Raw genomic sequence first — 24,164 nt, 5'->3', positions numbered from 1 at the left:
CAGATAAGCATCCTCATTCTTTGACTTTTGAAGAAATGAATGCTTTTTTCTCAAGTTCCGTTTCATGTAAGCCTACTAAATCCTTCAAGGGCTCTTCTTTCAAAAAACCAATGCAAGAAGACGTGCCTCAATTGTATGAATTGGATGATATACTTCAACTAGAATTCATCCTAAGACGAGACATTAGATGGAATTTTCAGGCTCATCTTTGTGGAAACGTGTGTGTGTGTGTGTGTGTGTGTGTGTGAGTGAGAGAGAGAGAGAGAGAGAGAGAGAGAGAGCGCATCATTTCCACTTCATGAGTCTAGGTGGACAAAGCGCTTGTGTGGCAAGCCTAGTTGCTATTAAAAGTACTCGATATCTACCTTGTTACTTTATCTATGATGTCACCGTCTGTGTGTGTCCTAGATGCCTAGCTCAAAGAATAAAAGGGACTTACGTGCAAATTTTTTACTAAGCCTTGGTGTGAGAAGGCCTCGTGTTACCGAGTCTCAATAGAGTGGTCAAAGCCCTTGCACTGCCAGCACTGTAGTGAGCTTACGAATCCTAAACCCAAAAAGAAGTCGCTCGATTTACCGCAACAAAAAAAGTGGGCGATTCGAAATGCGCAGATCAGCTTTCAAAGCTCTTATCCCAACGAATCCTGCTATCTAAGCAAGATGCGTCCGCCGGGAGTCGAACCCGGGTCTATTGCTTGGAAGGCAATTATCCTGACCGTTGGACTACGAACGCTTGTTGAAAACTTTCAGTCCTAATCAAATTAGGCTCTAAACACACAACACTTTTGCGTCCCTTGCCTGACTCAGTATCTTTGTTATTGACTTCATGCACTTCTATGATGAGAATTTGCTCGCTTTTGAATCTATCCATCAACCACCATTTCTTCTAGGATGTACCACCAGCAGAAACATCGCCCGATTCGCAGCAGGAAACAACAGCAGCGGCCGCCAGATGCCTTGGCATGCCTGAACCAAACCAATGGCACCATTGAGAACATTACCCCAAAACATTTATCCACTTCACAGAACCATATATACATGGGTATGGATGATGCTTGAAGAACTTACTTGTGAGCTTTCATCAGGGTACCACATTTGTGCTCCCTAGATCTGCGTCTTTTTCAAGAAACCCACGAGCTCAGTGTTATCCCACCGACTTGGTACAGATCCTTGTTCTGAGCACTGGCATATCCTGCAATCAACAAACACGCTCCAAGAAATCACATTGATGCATTTGGCGTACATATCGACCAAAGCACAACATGTTTCACGACCATGGTGTTGACGAGCTTTCTATGCCTTCGGAAGGGCACCACATATCGACCAAAGCAATGCCGAGCACAACATGTTTCCCCGACAATCTCTGACTTGCAATCTCTTAGTGTCCCTTTTGTGCCTTCGTAAGGGCACCACATTTGGCATACATATCGATCAAAGCATTGCCAAGCACACCATGTTTCTCCAATAGTCCTTGACTTGCAATCTCATAGCGAATTCTCTCACCCATGTGAAGGTCAGAAAAGTATTCCTTCTTCTGAGCGCAAGCTTATAGGTAGGTCAGAAAAGAATAACTTGTTGCTGGTAACTCTCTTCCTGTCTGTGCTTAAATTCTTCCCGTTGGGCGTATCCTGCCCTCAACACGTTCCCAGAGGACATATTGGAAAGGATGCCCTCAACACGTTCCCAGAGGACATATTGGAAAGGATGCCCATATTGAAAAATAGCCCAGAGCTTCCTTGCCACAGCCATGGTGAGCATTATGCTGCAATCAACACGTTCAAAGAGAAGACATATTAGAAAGGATGCCCATTGAAATCTTTTTCATTAGTATTTGGCATACATAGCGATCAAAGCATTGCCAAGCGCAAGATGTCTCTCCAACAGCCCCTCACTGGCAATCTCATTGTGAAATCTCTCACCCATATGAAGGCCACATGCACTTGCATTTAGAGAAAAGCTTTCCCCTTGCATCCGGTTAAAATAGCCCAGAGCTTCCTTGCCACACCACGTTGGGCATATCCTTCAATCAACACATATCCGGCGAAAACAACACATGCTCGCTTGCTACAGCCATGCTGGGCATATCCTGCAATTAGTGCACTCCAAGAGACCAAATCCGAGAGGGGATGCCCATCAAGAACTTTTCGTGCTTTCTTGAGGGCACCACATTTGGGATATGTATCGCCCACAGCACTAGCCCTCTGACTGTGAAATCTCAGCGTGAATGCTCTCACCAATATGAAGGTGTTGCGTAAGGCCACATGACCTCAAGGTGCAAGCATAGGTGGATGCATTTGGAGAAAGGCCTTCCCTTTGCATCTGGTTAAAATAACGTTTCCTTGCCACAGCAATATCGGGCAATATCTTGCAATCAACACGTGCCAAGTGAGATTACAGAGAGGATGCCAATCAAGAATTTTTTTGTGCTTCCGTGACGGCACCACCAAGCATGCTATCTTTCTCCAACAGCCCTTGACTGGCGATCTCGTCGTGAATTATGTTGACATCTTGCGTAAGGACACAAGGTGACATCTTGCATAGGTGATTTGCAGTTGGAGAGAGGCCTTCCCTACGCATCCATGAATGAAAGCAGCACAATGTTTCCTTGCCACAGCCATAACAAATATCCAAGACACAACGTTTCAGATGAAATGCTCATTGCCCTTGACTAGCCCTTAGGCCATCCTTGTACAAGCATAGCTGATTGCATTTGAAGAAAGGACTTCCATTCATGTCTGGTTAAAACAGCGCCCAAGCTTCCTTGGCACATCCATGTTGAATGCGCATCAGGAGACAACATCTGGAGGAGAAAACCCATCCATGGTTTTTTTTGCGCTTGCGCGAGTACGTCGTACCAATTTCGTCAAAAAACGAGAATCTGTTGGAGATGCGTACACGAGGGACAGGCTCGCTTTTTGGCGGGCGGTTTTGGGTGGGGTAGGGGCAGCCATGTGAGGCAAGCAAGTGGCAGTCGGCGAGAGTCCGGATGGAAGTGAGTTGCAATCCAAGCGGCGAGGAAGCTCTGCGACCGGAGACGACCACCTGTCGGAAGAAGAGTAACATAGGCGAAGCGTCTTCTTTGGCGCCATTTTTTTTTTATAGCAGTGACATCGCTCATGCGGCTTGGCTTAGCTCCAAAGGCATTGACAGCGCACGCGGCTGCCAGAGTTAGAATCTTGTAACGGTTTTGTACGCTGTAGTGTGTGTTGCTGTGACGAGGTGTAAGGGAAGAATCTCCGGAGATTCTAGCAAATAAAATAAAAGTTGAACCAGCGAGAGTATCACGTCTGGGATACTCAAGACCTTTATGTCTTTTTATAACGGCACCACATTTGCGCGAGAGTATCACGTCTGGCATACTAGCAATCTCATCGTGGATTTTCAACCCCATGTAAAGATTTTGCATAAGGCTAGTGCTTTTGTGAGGGCACCACATTTGGCATAATATAGCCCTTGACTAGCAATCTCACTATGAATTCTCTCATCTCATGTAATGCCACAAGCCTGCAAAGTGCAGGCATAGGTGATTTGCATCTGGAGAGAGGCCTTCCCTTGGCATCCAATGAAAGCAGCACAATGCTTCCTTGCCACGGCCATAATGGGCATGTTGCAATCACTCGCTCTCTAAGAGATGATGTTTCAGAGAGAACTCTCATCTAGGACTTTTTGTGCTCTTCTGAGGGTGCCATATTTCTCCAATAGCCCGTTCACTAGGTATCTCATGTTACTCCTCTCACCTAGATGAAGATGGGAGCATAGGTGAATGCAATTGGACAAGGCCTTCTCTTTACATTCGGTTATGTCAGTGAATGTGCTGCCATTTTGTAGACACAATACAAATAATTCTTACATGAGGACGAGAGAGCTACATGCTAGAGAGAGAGAGAGAGAGAGAGAGAGAGAGAGAGAGAGAGAGGGAGAGGGAGAGATTGCCAACTTATGTGGTGTGGAGACTCTATAGAAGGTCGGACCAGGTGACTGCTGATTGCGCACGTGAGACCGTTGAAGGCGTGGATACAAAAACATGGGCAAAGAAATGGCCATGTGCCACATGGGAGGAGCAACCAGATTATTGAACGACAATGTTATGCAAACGAAGTACCTAGAGTGTGTTAGAGGTCGTCGCGATCGGACGTCTGCAGCATAGCTCACCAGCATTAACATAATGTCAATACTCAGAGAAGTGAGTCGGATGGGGCACATAGACTCTTTGAGGGTGTCAACCTCAAGAAATGAACCTAGTGACCTAAGCTATCATCACCACGGGCGCAATTTTTGGGTGAGGAATTTCTGGCAAGCGTTTTTTAAGAATCGGGCGAGCGGGTTCCCAAAAGAAGGGATAATCTACCCATCTATTTCTCTCTCTCTCTCTCTCTCTCTCTCTCTCTCTAAAATTCGATTGTCGGTTCACGGCCAACTTACATTCAAACAAAAACCACCATGGATGCATTCAATACACTATTAATAAGACAAACAGAAGTTCCTTACAAACAATTATGGTCTATTTCATATAGCAAACCCCAAATCTATGTGTTCCATTGCATCAAAAGTAAATACATATGGGGGGGGATACATCATGGGTGAGGTGGATGAAAGAAGGTCGGTGGGGGGCCATATGCTCTAGGAGGAAACAAAGGTCGTGCCAACGGGGGCAGTGCACCAAATGCTGGGGGAACTCATCCAAATGGCAGAGGGTACGAACTATATGTGGGGGGGCTGTAGGTAGGGAAAGAGACAATGGATCAACTCCAGGCGGGGCCTCAGATGTGGAGGCAATGAATGCACTGGGAGATGGTTCAATTGCACGCCATGCCAAAACTGGGGCTGTGAAAGTGGGATATGGAGTTGCTACTGCCCCGCCCTGACTGCTGCTTAGTGGTGTCGGGAAAGGTGGCTCCAGCAGATGAAGCTTCTCTATCACTTGCTTTGGTTGCTCAGGTACCTGAGCTCTGTCACTCCTATGAAACATCAATGTCGAGCCTAAATTGGAACGTAGGTGTTGAGATGGCTCTAGACAAGTACTGAAAACTGACCAATCCTTCTCACAACTGATGCAATGCCTGCGTAGTAGTAAACATTGTGCTGCCAATGTCCCCACTCCTGCAAAACAATCCAACACAGTATCTCCCATGTCTGTGAAGGTACCGAGTAGCCATCTACAAAAATAAAGTAATCTTTAGATTTGTTATACCTATAATTTTATAGGAACATGAAGAAAAACTTCCAAAAAGTTTCTACCACCTGGCAAACGCTGGACTCCTCTCAACACCTCTACAATAAGGCCTACCCATATGATCAAGCGTCCACTGTGTCGAATCTGAACCTGGTAGCTTCTCCCACAACATGTCGTCATCTGGAGAGAAGCCACATATATTTGCTGCAATCTCTCTATCCGCTCGATCATACCTCGGAAGCCGACACCCACCGGTTCTAGGGGGTGAAAAAATGACCAGCAACAAAGTACCAACCTACGAATAATATTAAAACGTTGTTATTTTGAAATGCTAACATCAAAGTTACTATTCAATATCAAAACAAAAAATAACATACCCCCCCCCCCCCCCCCCCCCCCCCCTCTACATAGTCTTGAACAATCGTGCAACTAGACTCCGGCAGCCGTATGTAGAATATCCTCAACAACTGGAATCGAGCTTCCTCTGCCTTCGAAGTGACAATGGACAGATGTTCTGCACAACATGTCGCCACAACCATACCATCAACCAAAAGAAACTCGGTTGCCAGAAGGAATGCAACATCCACAAGCTCACTATCCCATTGGTTCCATAAAGGAACCCCACCCGTGCTAGCTGCATGTGGCCTAGTGTGTAAGGGAAAGGCCATGTACATCAAACTTACGTCACCCAATATCAAGCTGGGGCTCATTTGCCCTGTTCCTGATAGTAGAGAGCCTAAGAATCTACGTAGTGACTGGATAGAACTGCATGCAATCTTTGTTAGCACTAAAATTGTGGACATAACTTTGATTGTAAATTAGCGTGGCTTACCTGTCCATTGCACAACACATCTTGAATAGCTTTTGCCAAGCACTTAACACTATCATGCACTGCAAGGTGGCGTGGCTCTACATGCATATATGTATGTAGCAACATAAGATCAATTATATCTTTCAAGCAATGCTAAAAAGAACAGCACAATTGTAAGAAACTAGGAAACTAGGCTCTGGTAGATCCTCCTCCCAACCTCCCTTTATAGGGTGGGCTCCTAGCCCCTTGCCCTAGACGGATCCCCTGTCCACACTGCCTAGCCCGGCCCTTGGCCTTAGTCCTTGCCTAGCCTAGTTCTTAGGGTACAAGACCCGTGTCCTGACATTACTTCCCCCTTAAGGAAGAGTTTTCGTCCTCGAAAACACAAGTAGTAACATCTTCTTAAGAATACTGGTGTTTTATTGACGTCCCATAAGTGAGCCAGTTGTCTGTATGATCGATAATTGGTGCAGTGAGGAGGTTCAATGAAACCAAGAGGAATATCTTGATTTTCAACATTGTTGTCCGTTTGCAACCACTTGGGTTAAATGGTAACTCCATTTAGAACTCACTTGAGTGCTGTAAAGGAGTAACCACAACTAAGAGTCACTTGGGTTTAAATGGTGACTCCATTTATAACTCACTTGAGTATTGTAAAGGAGTAACCACAACTAAGAGTTGTCCAAAGGCATAACCAGTTTTCAGATCTTCTAAAGGTACCGGAATAATGCAAGGAAACCTTGGTGTAACTTTCCATGCAGTTGTGAGCCAGATTTTCTACTCGCCTGAGTATCTTGAACAGTCCGTTACATGTTCATCCCTAATGAAGGCGACTTGCCAACCTGGTCTTTCGGCACACCTGGTAAGTCCTTGACGTATGAAAGTATTGACACAATCTCCAACCCCACCACAAGAGGTGTTCAAAGTCGAAAATCGTACTTAAGCAAATTCTAGAATAGGGGGAAACTCATCAATTTAGAAATGCATTGTGTCAACGTATGCTCTTAGCAGATCCTTTAGCCCAAGATTAATCTTTGTAATCTTTGTAATCTGCCAATCCCCTTGGATAATTGACAGTACTGAGGTGTGTTTTCCTCACGGTTTACAAACAGTCGTCCCAGATGACTGGTAAACGGGAAGTCACAGTAGTGTTTAACATTGGTGAAGAATCAACAATGTCCGAAATAACCATCCTGGTTAACTTGAAAAAATCCACAAATGCCTAAACCGAGCCATGACCTCTATTGGTGATTTATAGACTCAAAGGTGATCTCATAGAGATAGTGCACATAAAGTGCAAAATGCTTCATAAGAAACAACTTGAGGAATATGCATGCCATTCTAAATTAGCCTTTGCTAAACACTAGGGCCCATAACACCTAGTGTGCATGCATTTAGCAAAAAACAGATCCGAACCTGTATTTCCATGGTAATTCTTGCCAATACTTATGGCAAATGTGATACGCCTAGCACACATTAACAGGAATGTAAATAGTTCTGAAAAGAAACTAAATACTTTCATTTGCAATCTTTTGCAAGCTTTGCTTAAACGTCTGAATCATAATAGAAGGTGAAACAGTGATCACTTCTAGATACAAACAATGAAACTTTTTCATTTGATATATGTATAAACAACCATCTGTGATGTTGTTTAGCAATACTTGTACCTTAACAAGTCATTCTAAGTATCCGGCAATTTCTGGCCACGAAATTGCTCCTGATACGTCGTGCTAAAAATGGTCTAGAAAACAGATGCGACCAGCACTTAGGGACATTGTCGTGACACATATGTGAAATAGGGGGCGCCAGTGTCAGTCCCAAAGACTCATATTCGCCACATGTGGAATATGTCCCAACTAAGGATGTCTGAAAAAGAACATCCTACAAGTACAAGATGTACTTGTGTGTGGAGGAACTGCAAAACACTCCGCGACAAGAGTGAGAGGGACCCTCATTATCTTGCTCCACACTGGCTAAACCGAACTCCTTGAGTTCCTAAACCATGTTGTATCCCATGTGACAACATGTGCCAAATTGAACCCTACGAGTAGGTTCGTAACAGCATAAGACAGAAAGATAGATTGGACACTTGGCCCAAAACACTTTGTGCCGACATGCCCTTGGCATAGCTCTGTAACAGTCAAGTGTACCTAGACGTTTTGAAAAACCAAGCAAAGCATACTAAAAATGGAATAACACCAAATCAATAGATGCGTACCTGGAGAGTTGAACGTAATGTACACTTACATGTATTCAAATGGAGAGGAGCATGTCCCCTACCTGAAGAAAACAAACAGCATTGCACTGGGAACCCTGAGTGTTGCCTTTGGAATCCAAGCCCTTGGATGAGAATCTACGTAGTCAAACCTCTTGGTAAGACTCTTTGTAGAAACTGCTCAACTAGCAGATAACGGTAAACAACATAGTCAACCGTGTGGTAGATTGCGGAATTCTTTCCTTGAAAGTATAACTGGGAGAGATTAACTGTGATTCTCAATGCAAATCAACCTGTGATCCTGAATGCCTATGGGGTGATGTAACAATCACTTGCCGGGTCTTTATCTCAAAAACAGTATGTCCCTAGACACGCCGTAGTGCTATGGTGAGCAAGAAATCCACATAAGTCAGATGTATAGATAGTATTAACAGCCATGTTGTCTCAACTATGTGCTGCCTCTAGACTCCATGGTATAGATCAGCTGATGTAAGTGCAAGAGTATCAAAAACTCAACTTGAGCATCGCACTAGAAACAAATAGGGCAAAAATGACACCCTAAACAGCTGTAATGACAAGACTTTTGCTTGTCCATTAACGGCGATGTGTACTTCCTTGGGTATATCTTGAAAACAATCACCCAAAGAATGCCAATAGTTGGGTCTTACCCTTCTCGAGACATCGGCGCTTAGCCTGTTTGGCTTATAGCCCTTATGCAAAATAGTAGTCAATCGACGAACCGATGAAGACTAATTTGAGTAGCATCGTAGCCACGTGCTAGCTATGAGTTAGAGCACCTTGGCTCAAGCTGACTCAAGAGCAGAATATGTAGCAAAAGCTTCTTAGAAGAGTTTCGTTATTCTTGAAAGAAATAAGAAAAAGGGAGAAAAGAAGAGCATGCTGGGCTGAGGAACTTTCCTTAAATTTGTAGAGTGTGTGCCCAGAATGTGTGCTCTTAGACATCTTATGCCTGAATTGTAGCTTATCCTGTAAGCATTCCACAATCTGTCTGTATGACACTCTCATCGAGAGAGGCAACAGAAAACATTGTTAAATCTTGATCGTCTACCGTGTAGGGTCGTGACTGTATGAGGATGACTTGAAAGGGGCTCCTTGCCGGTGAATCTAGACAAAATTGTAGGTTCTTTTTAGTATTGTTGAGTGTTGATAGCAACCATGCAACAATCCATCCGTACTCTGTCCTTGACAGAGTTGCTGGGTTAGAGTAAAAAACTATTTTATACCCCCTGGGTAACATGCCTTGCATACAAAAGTGGAAGCCCTTTGGCTACCGTGAAGGCCTTAAACATAAAAACCAACACATAAGTGTCATGCAGGAGCGAAACTGGGAGGGGTTCGGTGAGATGACAACAACTGAAGCAGCTCTAGTGTTGCAGCTTACAACTCCCCACATGCCTTGTATGTGGTGCAGACATAGCATGCAAACTCTGCTTGATGAGAGGTTATCTTATAGACAAAAGAGTTGAACACAGCTCTTTTTTCCCACACAAAAGAGAGACCGTGTCTCACAAAAAAAAAAGGCTCAACTAGGCAAACATTGGGATTATGCCTTGCATATTCCATGTTGAAATCTCTAACACACGCTCGTAGCAGTGTTTTATGTAGCTCTGGAGCGAGCGAGCAATCATAAGGGAGCGAGCATCTCCATGAATAAAAAAGGTGTACCCTCACTCAACATATGAGGTCATGCTCAACTCGCAGAGTATGCCTTGTCATGCGAGTAGGGTGGATTTAAATGGGATACCACTCAAATCTTCATGGATTTAGAAACCGGCCTTGCTTTACCCGTACAACCTTGTAAGGGAATACCATCAAGAGCTTGTATATGCCTTGCATATATGGCTCATTGGCACACATGAAAAATTCATAAAGAGTATGAGCGAGTAAACCATGGCTCATGCAATAACTAGGGACATGCCCGTATCATGAATCCCAATGCATACTTGCCTCAAGGATACAAGATTATGCCCAATCCGTGAGGGCATGTCCTCGGCATGACAGAGTAGGTCAAAGTAACCTTCCACATACAAGAGTTTACTCTGACTCGAACAAATAGTGCACCTGGTGCCAGAAGGATAACATACGGACACTCACAACCATGCCGTAGACACTTATTGATGAGGTCCAAATCCCTTGGAAGCATAAAAACATGCCTTGTATGCATGGATCACACCTTGTGAAAGCTTGCTTAATAAACTCAATCAACATACGAACATGCCGTGCATGCCATAAGTTGCCTATAATCCTCCTAGGAATGGACTTCTTCCTTATAGGGGGGTTGCCATAGAAAAATTGTAGGTACACATGTACACCAAGGCGTGTCGTACATGTTGTCTAGACATGTCTTACATGCCTGACACACGGAGTCCTACTCTAAGGTATGCATAATAGAACTCGTAAAGAAAACGATTCCTCGTGACATCTCGTCGTCATGCGCCTTTGTGCGGTAGTCTTTGCCGGAATGGTGGGTGCTCCCTTGATCTGGAAAACGGTATAGACAAGGCGCGGGGACAATAGCATGGTATTTCTTCACATGAAGGGTCTATGATGCAAACATGCCATGCATGTATAGAAAACGAGGATTTCCCATCTTGCATGCAGTAAAAACCGTCCTCTTGGTGGCTTGTCAAAGCACGTGAGCGATGGCTTTCGGAGGTCAGAGACTTGGCACTGCTTTTATATTGTGAAGCAGGTGGGAAGGCACCCTTGCAAACCTTATAGGGGTTTTTTTAAAATAAAAAAAACTAAAAATAAATAAATAACGAAACCTACAGCGATGGCGAAACTGCGCCTTGACAGAGTGGACGACACCATGCCTTGAGTTCAAAATTGAGAGACGAGCAGGTGTCGAAAAAGATGCAGCTCCGCCTTGCGATCCTACAGAGACCAACTCCGCCCGTTTTGGTGCAGGTCAGGCGGCGACCCTCCTCGTGTTAGCCACCCCTCACACGGAGTAACGAGATTCCCTGCTTGTACTCAAGGGGTCATGCCCGCCCTGCAGAATCGAGGAGAGGACATCCTCATGGAGCTTGCCCACGACCCACCTACATGGAGCTTCGAGAGAGAGACAACGAGAGAGAGAGAGAGAGAGAGAGAGAGAGAGAGAGAGAGAGAGAGAGAGAGAGAGAGAGAGAGAGAGAGAGAGAGAGAGATCATGAGAGTCTTGTAAGGCCTGCCTCTTCCCTTCACCCCTCCTCCATGGCTGCCTTCGACCCTGAGCTCTGATACCAGTGTAAGAAACTAGGCAACTAGGCTCTGGTAGATCCTCCTCCCAACCTCCCTTATAGGGTGGGCTCCTAGCCCCTTGCCCTAGACGGATCCTCTGTCCACACTGCCTAGCCCGGCCCTTAGCCTTAGTCCTTGCCTAGCCTAGTTCTTAGGGTACAGGACCCGTGTCCTGACAAGAACATTAACCATTTTCACGTACCTGGAGGGTTTTCTCCCACAACTCTGGCCATGTCTGATAGGTCCTCTGTAGCCCTGCCATGTGATGGTGAACATGGAGGGGACTCCTGGATGCCCCCTGTCGATCTAGAAGGAAAGTGTCGGTACACTGTGGCTGATAGCACCAAGGCTATGAGCACTATCGCTGACTTCTACAAAATACTCCTCAACAACATGCTCACTCTCACTATCATTGGAAACAACAACCCTCTTCTTTCTCTTCCCACATTGCCGGTCAGCCAATGGTGCTTGCAGGTCTTTCTTTGCGGTCTGTTTCTTTTTGTCCGGTTTCTTTTTTGTGTTTGGAGATAGAGCATCCTCTATCACAATGGCTTTCTTCTGTGACACAGTATGCTCCGCTAATAATTAAAAAAGAACAGTTATTGAGCCCATGTTGTATTGTTGCATGGCAAAGGTAAAAACTATATAGTATGATACCTATGTATAGTGCTTCCTCTTTGGTGGGTACTCCTTGTCCGGTTAGTACAGCCACCAAGGACACTTGAGCCACGCTCCCTTTGGCCGCAAGTCATCTATCCACTCATCAAGATATAAGGCCGTCTCCTCTCTCTCCGACATGCACCATGCATCACTGGGGTGCTCGGGAATGAGGAAGACAAGAGCATCTCTCCACTATCTACAAGATAGACCACAATGTTTTGAGCCACCGAGAACAAGATTAGTGTATCCTACTACATTCTTAATTTGTCAATATGTCAAACCTGTACAACAAGCATCATGCCGTGCAAGAAAAGTGGGGTTGCTCTTCGGGATCTTGTGTGGACTTGATCCAAGCACTCCAGTTCTTGAAGGCCTTGTCAAAGTGCTTCTGTCTGTATGTCAGTAATGTATGGGCAAGTGTGCAACCATGCCTACCTTCAGCCTTCTCGTGTTGGATAGAAAAATTATGATTCTCGCCCTCCATTTTCTCGGCCATCTCAAGCACTCTCCTGCAGTAAATAATAATTCACAAGTTAGATTATGAACAAATTGCTAGCTGGTTCACATAATCACTAAATCTAACCTTTCTAATTGCCACCAATCCACGTGATATCGAAGCCACTGGATCCAGGCCTTCTCCATCACCCTATGCCATTCTCCTTCAATGATGCATCACCACCTTGGAGCAAATCAATCAAGTGGCACTTCCTAGCAAAGGAAAAGCGAAACTTATTTTTCATTGCTACATAATAAAAAGAGAAAGATATCGAATGATTTAAATGACATTTACTTACTCTTTTGGGCTAATGCGTGCACGCGCAACCTCTGCCACTCTCGAGATGTCATTTTGGTGGTCTTCTCGTCCCAACTTGTAAATGCTATACATTTCTGGAAAAAATCGTTGCCATTCTCTGGATTTGCAATGGTGGCTATCTCAAGCCCTTTGTGCGTGAAATATTGCTCTCTTTGAGATGGCGCTAGATTGATGCTTTCCTCGTATGCGTCAGGTGCCAACTCGTAGTCAAAACTCCCTTTTGTTGGTAGCCCTTCCGTTTTACTACTATACATAACATCGAACTCTTCCTATCATTTGCCAAGGACTCAATCAAAATACACATAATAAGATTTCTCAATCAAAACATATTCTCATTTAGCGTTGGTTTCAAGCATACCTTCCAAATGAGTTGCCCAAGGACATCCATTGGCAATTTTAGCCACTTTGATTTGTTTGGACCCCTAAAATTGAAAGCCCTTTTTGCTGCCAGACGTGCTCTTTCGGAGAAATTTTTGCAAAAGTGAAGTAGGGTCCACCAAACCTAGCTTTCTCATCATGAAAATATGATGACCAGTTGTGTGAGGCACCAAAACCCTTGTGGCCCTGTTTAACACTTGATTGTAATTTACATTGTCAAAAAAATAAGATGCATTTACATTCGCAAAAAAATAGTTGGGCTTACCTATTGATCATTCTCAAAATCAGTAGAAACTCCGTTGTCTCATAGGGTTGAAAATCAACAAGAACGCACTCCACCTTTGGTGACTTCTCAATTGGGATGTCATTCTCGTTTATCCATCGCATCCATGCCTCCAACCTGTAATTACCATCCCAAACCAAAAAGTACCTCTCGACCATGTGACTAAGCTCGGGGATTTGACGAAGCTCTTTATCCAAATCGTATGACATTGCAAGATCTCTCGAAGTGTGACCACGACGAGAAAATTGCTTATGATCCTCCTCAGGAATCCATTCACTAACAATAAATCTTGCCATGCTTGGTTGGTAGCTTTTGTTTGCAATGGATAATTGCAAATCCACCTTAGGTCATCATGCGTGCGGATGGCGGGGTTTGAAAGAAGTCAACATAGAGGCAACCATGGAAGTATGCCATCGTATGGAGCTCTATGAGAATCCACCCAGCCCAATGAAATATGCTTGTCTATCACATTTCCAAACGCTTCATCTCTTACATCTTTAATTGTGGTAGTTGTTTCCACATGATGACTCAATCCTCCACTTGATTGTATTGTTCCATCCACTCCGGTTACGATGGACACAATCCAATCTAAAGAACTCAAGGCGTGAGATTGTTCGGTCTCTTGAGTGCATTGTGAAGGGACTTCTTGCGATGTAGTAACATCAACCTCATGCAAGGCACCAGTATTTTTGGATTGATTTCTTGTTCTCATACTTGCGCTAAAGAATTAAAGAAGATAGATATAATTATGACTTATGAGAAATTGTAGCTAAGAGTTTGAGAAAGATAAGTGAGCAAAAGAAGACTTGACGGAGAGATCTGTGTAATACAAGAAAATAGAGATGAGGAAAGATAGAGAAATGAAAAGAGTGTGTCAATGCTCTTTATAAAGCTTTCAAATTTTATTAATTAAAACTAATTTTTTAATTTAATTAATTTGAAATATGTGTGTGTGTGAGAGAGAGGTGGGTGAAGATGTGTGTGTGCGCATGCACGCGTGTGTGTGCGTACGTGCGTATGTGTGTGCCTGTGTGTGTGTATGTATGTGGGCTTGTGCGTGTGTGTGTGCGTGCGTTTGTGCCACAACAACATGCACACACGTGCTGGCGTGTGTGTGGGTACACACACATGCGCATGCCAATGTGTGTGTGTGTGTTTACACAAACACGCACTGCACACACATGCCAGCGTGTACGTGTGTGTGTACACATACACACGTGTGGACTTGCCAACACGTGTGTGTGTGTGGACACACACACGTGGTAGTCCAGGTGGCCATGGAGCGGCCACGCAGGCCGCCTCATGGCCACGTGGATTTGCCATGTGTACTGTCGGCAGCCGAGGGTACACGTGGCATGCCACGTGGCCTAGCGCACTACCACGTAGGCTACGCGCAGGCCATGTGTACTATCGTTGGTCGACAGTACACGTGGCACACCATGTGGTGCCTAATAAGGCACCACGTGGCATGCCACATGTATTGACATCCAATGGAGGTACACGTGGCCCACCACGTGGCCTGCGTGCTGCCTGCATGGCAGTACGCTAGGCCATGTGGCACTCCACGTGTATCGTCGATTGACGACGGTACACGTGGCAAATCCACGTGGCCACGTGTGTGTCCACACACACACAAACGCGCTGGCGTGCGCGTGTGTGTGTGTGGCCGCCCATGGCCAACGCGCTGGCCAAGGGCGCGTGGCCACCCCTGGCCAACGCGTTGGCAACCCGCACACACAGGAGCCCCGTCCTTGCTTAAAGGCCGCTGACAAACAGCGCCCCCCCCTACCGGGCCCTTCCTCGCCGCCCGCACACGTCCCCCCCGATAGCCCGTCCACATGCCCCCGCCTCCCCAACCCTTCGACTAACAGCTTCTTATCCCCCTCCCGTTAGCACACCCGACCGCTCACACATTCCCCTTACACACAAACATTGAAAAGAAAATTTTTAAATAATTATTTGTCCGAAATTTTTCTTTTTATCTATTGCACTAGACTAATATTCAGGTGCTCACACAGTCACACAAATATTTTTTAATTAAATATTTTGTATATTTTTTACATAAACTTATTAAAAATAATAAAATATCATTAAATTTAAATTTATAACGGCTACATTATTAGACGTGAGTATATAAACAATTTGTTACTTCATACAATGTGATCTTGTGCTTAATTATTTGTTTAGCATATTATTATGGCTTGCTCTTTATTTTTCTTGGGTAAAGAGTTTTCTTATCCTTTTTACAATGGTAAATTTATAAAATATGAATCATTTCTTTTAGAATTAATTTCTCCAATGCAATTTACAACTTTAGATGCAGTCATCAAAGTTGGTGATATTGAAATGAATTTGCCTCTTGAAAGGATGCTCAACAATTTGGGTGAATTCATCTATGTGCTGGATGAACAGCTTTCAGGTAAATACAAAGTCAATGTATCCCATCAAACGCAATATCCCATTGCCATTGTGGATAGTCCATCACAGTTGCAATTTGCTCAAAAGGAGTTAATAGATCTATGCACCCCGCCTCAAGTTTTGCTCTCAAATAGCTTCAAAAGGAGTACAAGACAAAAACTCTTACAGGCCGAAAAGAAGGGCACATTGACAAAGCTTTTAATGCAAATACAACAACTGGAACAAGTTACAGAGATTCCAAGTCTTACAAAATGGTGATCTTGTTTTAGAATTTCCACCTACCAAGGGAAAGTTGCACCATATGGATGCAATGGAGCATAAGTATGATCCTCATTTGTGGCCGAAGCCACAAACGTCCAATATAGTTTTTCCAGGTGTAGTGCGTCTTAGTCATTGCATAAGATCTCTCAAGTGTATGAATGAACAATGTATCCGCTTGGTTAATTATCATATTCCCAATACAAGTCATTTCAACGGGTACATACAAAAAGGAAACTGCACCCAGACAATATTGTAAAATTGGAGATAAGAGCGTTACATGCCACTTTTGTAAGGAAATTGCTTTCTGTATTGCAACATGTGATTGTGTAGTATACTATGTCATGACATCCGAAGAGACTGCCACTAGAGTCATGATTCATCGTGGCACACATCGACACGATGTGCGTAGTGGCACATCCAAAACACTAACGGACAACACCAAGGTGATGGTGCAAAGGATTTTGACGTTTGACCCACACACAGGAGCCAGGAAGGTTCAAATGTGTTTGGCAAAAGAAATTATAAGTACAAAACTTCTTTGCAACAACACCAATGAAGGAATTTTAGGCGAGCAACAACTATTTGCAATCGCTGAGGAGTTGGAGCCATTGGTGCAAGATAATTGGTATGAGCATTTCCTAGATTCTAATTTCGATGCAAAACTCTATGCTAAAGTATTTTTTATCTAAACACTTTGAACATTGTTAGGTTTCGAAGGTCAGTATCTATTTTACGTAGAGGGGTTGACAAAGAATCTTTCAGCATTGATGCACTCCTAAAGCTGAAGCGAGACTGCACATATGACTTTTACATGGAAGCCGGTTTCCTGGTCAAGGTACGGAGGGGGAGAAATGTTATGTCTTCAAAATGTCCACAATTGGTCCAACATCCGGTGTGGACCTGGTGACCGAATGCGACAAGATAGGGATGGCGATCTTCGACGTGCGTGGATCCAGTTTGATCACACCAGACGTGTTAACGAATGGGTGACTATGGCCTGTCATGTCTATGATCCAAGGTACATGGCACACCTTAACAGCTTTGTGGGTTGCCTTTGACTCTCTCTAAAACAATTTGTTTACAACATGCAGGACCTTTTGACTATTGCAACTTGTGAAATGAAACAAGAAGACATGGAAACGCAATGTTTGTTTTAGGAGTGCCTCAATGATGTAATGATATCATGTGCGTGCGACAAAGCTAATTTCTTTGGCTTCATGGCGGATGAAGCTCAAGCAAATTGGAATGAAATTCGAATTGTTTTCAATGGTGGTGACAAGACCATGACAATGAGCGGTCAAGAGCGTTCTTGTCTTTTCCATTGGAAGCAAAGATTGAATCAACACACAATGAAGTATGTGGTGCAAGCTTCTCAACGCACACACAAAGCAATGTGTGGGAAGTAGAGGCAAGCACCAACAAAAGAGGTTGTAGTAGAAAAGGCTCGTTTGATACGCCAATGGTGGCGTAACGGCCATTGCATGGACCGTAACATTCCATACATGGATTCATGGCTTAGTTGGTGGGAGATTCGTATTGCGCATTGGGGTGGCATTATGACGTGTGTAGAAAGTAGCTCTGATGGACCAAACACTCCACGCACAAACCTTGCGGAGAGCAAGCATGGTAGCTGGTTAGCAAGGGAGGGTTTTTCTAAATGCATTTCATTATATGATGCATGTATAACCGACCTTGCAAATTCCATCTTACAGAGCACAAAGGCCATTTCATACAGCCATGGAAAACACATTGGGAAGGGTCCATCAATACAAAAGCTTGCGGAAAGCCATGAAAAACGTCCTAGCCAAGTGATAAGAGCAGTGAATAAGGCTACTGAGGGCACTCCAATGTATAAACAACAAACTCCATTGATAGGAGATAAGGAGACATCAAGGCAAAAACACAAGCCAAATGAGGTTATCAACGTGGAAGATGATGCATCACATAGGCCTGAGTACAACTCGGTCACCAAAGATCGTAAGAAGTGTGGAAGACCACGTAAGATCAACTTTGTAGAAGAAGGGATATCACAAACCCAGAACGAAGTATAGGTTCTGGTGGGCAGTATGTAGTTGAGCGCAAGGTCAATGAGGCAATGTGGGCCATACGCCGAACTCCACAAGGTAGTAGGGTCACATGTAGTGGCACACCAAGAGGAGGACAAAGGTGTGGATGCAGTATTGCAGGTTCTAGCCTTGGTATACCGGCCCCATCTTTCAAAGGATATCGAAAGCATCCAAATGATGTGGTGCATCAATGTTTTTGGTTTTGTCTGGATCATGTCTTGCAATACCATATAGTAGACCAGAACATTAAGCCGCAGCCTCAACATCCACCACACACACGGCCCGTGCATGTGGGCACCAACCTATTGGAGGATGAGGTGGAAATATTGCATGAAGGGGGGTATCAAGTGGAGCTCAGCAAAGAAGGAATATCTAATGTAACGCCGGTTGTTCCTGCACAAAATATGACCAACTCTCCTTTCAAGTCAAAAGATACATCCACTCCTGAAGGCAGTGCAAGAGCCACAGTGAGAGATGGTGTGCGTGTACGATATCGGACTTCCATTTTCGAGGATGCTGCTCGCAATATTAGTTTAGCACTAGCCCTGAGAGCGAAGGTCGTAGAAGAGATATGTGTAGCAGATGGTGTTAATGAGGTCTTCAAAGTAGAGACCAAAAGTGAAGATGGTCATGTCGGGATGTACAAAGTTTGCAATGACCAATAGGCTTGAGAGGTGGGAGCGTAGTGACTACTTCACGTGCATAGAATGATCATGATCAGTAACTCAACCGTGATGTGGTGAATCATGGGGAGAATGGTGATGTTGCCAATGTTAAAATGCCCAAACTTACAATCAAACATGATGCCATTAGCTCTCTAGCATGGGGTGCATTATGTTCTTAGTGGTGCTTACAATGTAGAGCGCATGGAGCTAGTGTGCTTCTCCTTCACTGGTGTCTTCTCTCTTGTGTGTGTTTTTTGTGCTAAGCGGAGGCCTCTTTATATAGGCTTGAGAGGTGGTCCTTACCTATTGGCCATTGGGATGCTAAATGCTCATTGGACCCCTTGGGAGACTGTCCAACAGTCTTCTAGAAAGTTTAATTCCCATTGATTCTTTTATTAAGTGTTTTTTAATTAATTAAATTAGATTTACTCTAGCCTAATTCTCATTGTTCCACCTCTATGGCCATCCAATAGGATTTGAGTACACCTTGCGGGCATCTGGCCTAGGGAGCTGACATGTGTCCCTCTTTCCCCTTGTGTACAAAGGAAGCTTGTGAGTGTGTGTGTGTGTGTGTTTCTCTCTCCTCCCCTACTTCTTGGGCTTGCCCCCTCCTATGTAGGAGTTTGTGAAGACTTTTTGTGACACACACAAAGCATCCAATTTCCTATGCTTTTGACCATTGGACACAACCTTTGAGTTTTGGAACCTTAGCATTTTGGAAGTCTTAATGGGCTGAACCTTAGGGTCTTTTTAGCCCATTGTTGCACCTTTCTCTTTTGCAGATGCCCCCCCCCTTTGGATCCCTATTTTCCATCCTTTGGATCCCTACTATGGCCGGTCTCCCTGCTTAGCCAATATTCTAGCTTTTTCTCCCCTGGCGCTTCTCTATATTAAATGATCAATTTAACATGAGAAAATAATTTAGGAGAATTAGATATTAGTTATTATAACATGACCTCTCTCTTGAAATCATAGTCGTCCTCGACTATGGGGTAGAGAAGATAAAGCATATTCATTAGTACTTTTCCTAGCGGGTAGAGGATCCCTAAGTTACCCTACGACATCGTTCCAGAATGAATGACTAGTCCACTTGGCGCTTGAGAGCCTAAGCTGCCGTAAGCATGTCTGCACATTAGTCCTATCAATCTTCCATAGTAGAGCGAAAATCTCTACTTGGTGTTTGGGAGACGTCATCTCCGCAAACTTGATCTAAGCGTGCATACTACTTCACATTTGTGCACAATAAAGAAAAAGAGAGTCTTATAAGACAATAACTTTGTTCATTTTAAACATTTGTACATTTTCTTACTCTAGGGAAGCATTGTAAGCATTGACAAGGTTTAGGTTATCCTTTAATTGTATGCCTTGCATCCATCTATCATCTTTAATTGTATGCCTTGCATCCATCCCCCCAAAGGATATTTGCAATGACCAATAGGTAAGGACCACCTCTCAAGCCTATATAAAGAGGCCTCCGCTTAGCACAAAAAACACACACAACAGAGAAGACACCAGTGAAGGAGAAGCACACTAGCTCCATGCGCTCTACATTGTAAGCACCACTAAGCACATAATGAACCTCATGCTAGAGAGCTAATGGCATCATGTTTGATTGTAAGTTTGGGCATTTTAACATTGGCAACATCACCATTCTCCCCATGATTCACCACATCACGGTTGAGTTACTGATCATGATCATTCTATGCACGTGAAGTAGTCACTACGCTCCCGCCAAGAAACATGAGCGCGCTTGAATTGAAGGCATCAATGCCATGCTACCTTGGGCCGCTCTCGATGTTGGTGATTGATGGCGTCGGTGGCCGCATTGTCTTGATATTTTCCCCTAACTAACCTTCCCGCTTACTTCAACCTCGCCATGCACCATATGATGCCTACCTTCCATGATCAGGTTTGTAATCGTCAAGATCTCCACTACGGTAAGTATCATCATCGCCAATAAAGGGTGCAATGTTGTTTTGATCTTTGGGGTCCATTCTCTATTTTGATATCTCACTATTACGGGATGGTTCATCTCTTTTATATCTCCCTGCTTGTGCTCCATCATGTGCAATCTCTCCTGCCAGTCAGTGTGCCCTGTTTCGAGCTTTTCACATACCTCCCTCGTGCACACACTAATGACTAGAGATCAAGCATTTCTTTACATGTGGACGTTTGTTACACCACCATTTCATGTTGATTACCTAGAGAGAATTTCACGTTTGCTATCCTAGGTCATGTATGTTTGCATCCTAGCCGCACTTATGCTAGGTGGTGCCCCTTCCTACCTATAGGATCACTCATACTTTGAGATGATGCTTGGGTATGTTCAGGCTATGTGTGGTGTAGAGGCCACCCCATATGGCATGTCATTTCTGGCCATCACTATGAAGATGGAAAGCTTCATGCATCATGAGCTTAACATAAACTTGGCAAAAAGCATTAACTATGCCTCAGTCCCAAGGCCTCAAACACCTTCGAAGGTGGAGAGAGCTAGCGAGGAATGAGGGTAGGAAAGAGGAAGAAGAAACATTCCATAGGAGAAAGAAATAGTTCCTCAGTTATCATCACTCTTCTTGCTTAGCATAGCATAATAGCATAGTAATGAAGGTGAAGAAGATGGCAAGCTTAAGCATTGAAGCATGGCTCTTGGTTGGATTTGGATTCCATAGCCAAGAGTGTTGGTGTAGGCTCTCCACTTCTCAACAAACTTGGAGAAGGAGATGGAGCTCTTGCATTTTGCACTCCACACAATGAGATAATGTGTTTGTGTATGTGTGAGGGTATACCCCCCCTTCTCATGCTTGGTCCACACCTCTCTCTCTCTCTCTCTCTCTCTCGTATTATTTTATTATTTCATTTAGACATGTGTCCTCTTTTTCCTCTTTGAGAGAAAGAACTTAATTACTTATTTTTATGTATCTAAATTCTTATTGGACCCCTTGAATGTTGGGATTCAGGCCAACTGGCTGGACATCCCACTTATTACTAACCCATCTACTAACTGAACCATTATACACTTATTCTATAATACAACAGAATAAGAAGCTGCAAACAGGATAACGTTGCTGTGCGCTCCACCCAAAGCAGGTCTCTCTTTCTCTCTCTCCTCTTGCACTTGCAATCGCACATGCTTCCCACGGCATATTATCTTTAGCTTGCAGCCATGTCATCTAGTGGTGAAAAGAATATTTACAATATCCAAAAATTTAATGGGACGAATTTTGCTAACTGGAAAGAGCACATTCAAGATGTTCTTATACAAAAAGGCCAGCTGGATCCTATCATGGAGCGCCCAGAGGGCGAGTATATAGATGTTGAGTGGGAGAAACTTGATGCTAAGGCCAAATCTACCCTCCATTTGCATTTTGCCAAATCTGTGTACTTTACTATAGTTGGAGAAAGGACTGCTAGAGATGTATGGGATAAGTTGTGTTCCAATTATGAGAACAAAAGTGCCACTAATGAAGTTTTCTTGATGAAGAAGCTGTTTGACCTTCGTATGAAGGAAGAGGGCACTATATCTACTCACATTAATGAGTTCAATATCATTTTCACTCAGTTGACCACTCAAGGTTTGGTCTTCGATGAGGAAATCAAATGTATCTTCTTGCTATGTAGTTTACCCTTGTCTTGGGATACGTTCTATACTGTGATTAGCAACTCAGCACCTAGTACCGGTCTAGTGTACAATGACGTCCTTGGGAGTCTGTTTACTGAGGAGATTTGTAGGAAATCTCTCGAAGGCAAGAAGGATGGTGATTCGTATAATACTAGTGATAGACAGAGGGGTCGCACTCAAACTCGTGCCAAAAGCAAGGAACATGGGGGCTCACGCAGTAAGTCTCGGGGTTCTATGCGTAATGTCAAGGGCTATCACTACCATAAAAAAGGGCATATGAAGAAGGATTATAGGAAATGGTAGCAAAGCAAGAAGGATAAACAATCTGGTGAAACTTCTAAGTCTGATGATTCAAACAAGGGCAAAGAAAAATTGGAGAGACTCTTCCAGTGGTTGTTATGCCACTTACCTCTGACGTATTGGTCTTCATAGCAGATCTACCTGTTGAGGCTTTTGTTACAGAAGATGCGTAATATGCACAGAATTGGATAGTAGATTCTGGTGCGAGTTTCCATGTGACACCACATAGAGAGTGATTCTCTACTTATTCTCACTCTTGTGAAAAAGTGAGACTTGGTGATGCTTATGAACTAGACATTGAGGGGGTCGGAAACGTCAAATTGTATCTAAGGAATGGCACGCACTTTACTTTATGTAATGTTAGACATCTGCCCAAGTTGAGTAAAATCTTGATTTTTGTTGGTCAACTTGATGATATGGGTTACAACACCATATTTGGCAATGGTTCGTGGATAGTACACAAAGGTAATCTTGTTGTAGGTCAGAATCATGGTACCTTGTATTCCATGCACGTGTTAGATGTTGGTCATGATTACATATCTATAGCCGAGCTGCCATCTATGAGTTGTGGCATTGCTGGCTAGGTCATATTAGCCAAAAAGGAATGAGAACTCTTATTCGTTTTGGCTACTTACCTGTCTTGTCTTATGTTGACTTTCCTATTTGTGAGCACTGTATCTATGGCAAACAAACTAGGTCCGTGCACTTACCATCGGGTCAAAAGCATGCTGAACCCCTAGATTTAGTGCATAGTGATGTTTGTGGTCCTATGTCAACCAAATCTCTAGGGGGGGGCAGCTATTTTGTGACATTCGTAGAAGACTCTACTCGAAAGGTGTGGGCCTATCCTTTGAAACATAACGATCAAGTTCTTCCTGTGTTCGAGAAATTTTTGGCACTCGTTGAGAATCAGTCCGGCAAGAAACTCAACAGGTTGCGGATTGACAACAATGGAAAGTATGTCTCCAAGGAGTTTTGGATAATTTCTGTGCTAAAAGGGGGATTAAAAGGAAGTTTACTGCACCATAGACACCAGCTCATAATGGAGTTGCTGAGCGCATGAATCGTACAATTTAGGAAAGAGTTACAACCATGCTTTCTAGGGAAAATCTCACACAAGGCTTTTGGGCAGAAGCCGTCTTGACCGCAGTGCACATTATAAATCGTTCACCTAGTACGCAATTGAATTATGAGATTCCAGAAGAGTTATGGTCTAAAAGTAAGACACACTATGACCATCTACGTGTTTTTGGTTG

The 24,164-nt window shown here is 43.9% G+C and overlaps 1 long non-coding RNA gene and 1 other non-coding gene across 2 annotated transcripts; both read right to left on the bottom strand.

Moving 5' to 3' along the window:
- Nucleotides 1–219: 219 nt before the first annotated feature.
- LOC147428280 (uncharacterized) lies at nt 220–3,058 on the bottom strand. Its single transcript, XR_015185994.1, has 2 exons — nt 1,068–3,058; nt 220–965 (listed from the first exon to the last, which is right to left on the bottom strand). It is a non-coding gene; the product is annotated as an uncharacterized LOC147428280 (long non-coding RNA).
- Nucleotides 661–732, bottom strand: TRNAG-UCC (transfer RNA glycine (anticodon UCC)). The gene has a single exon. It is a non-coding gene; the product is annotated as a tRNA-Gly (tRNA).
- Nucleotides 3,059–24,164: the final 21,106 nt, after the last annotated feature.

Source organism: Adiantum capillus-veneris, chromosome 23 (assembly GCF_014529385.1).
Source record: "Adiantum capillus-veneris isolate H3 chromosome 23, ASM1452938v2, whole genome shotgun sequence".
Lineage (NCBI taxonomy): Eukaryota > Viridiplantae > Streptophyta > Polypodiopsida > Polypodiales > Pteridaceae > Adiantum > Adiantum capillus-veneris.
Note: the sequence above shows the minus strand (reverse complement) of the source record. Positions and strands in the feature narration are given on the sequence as shown.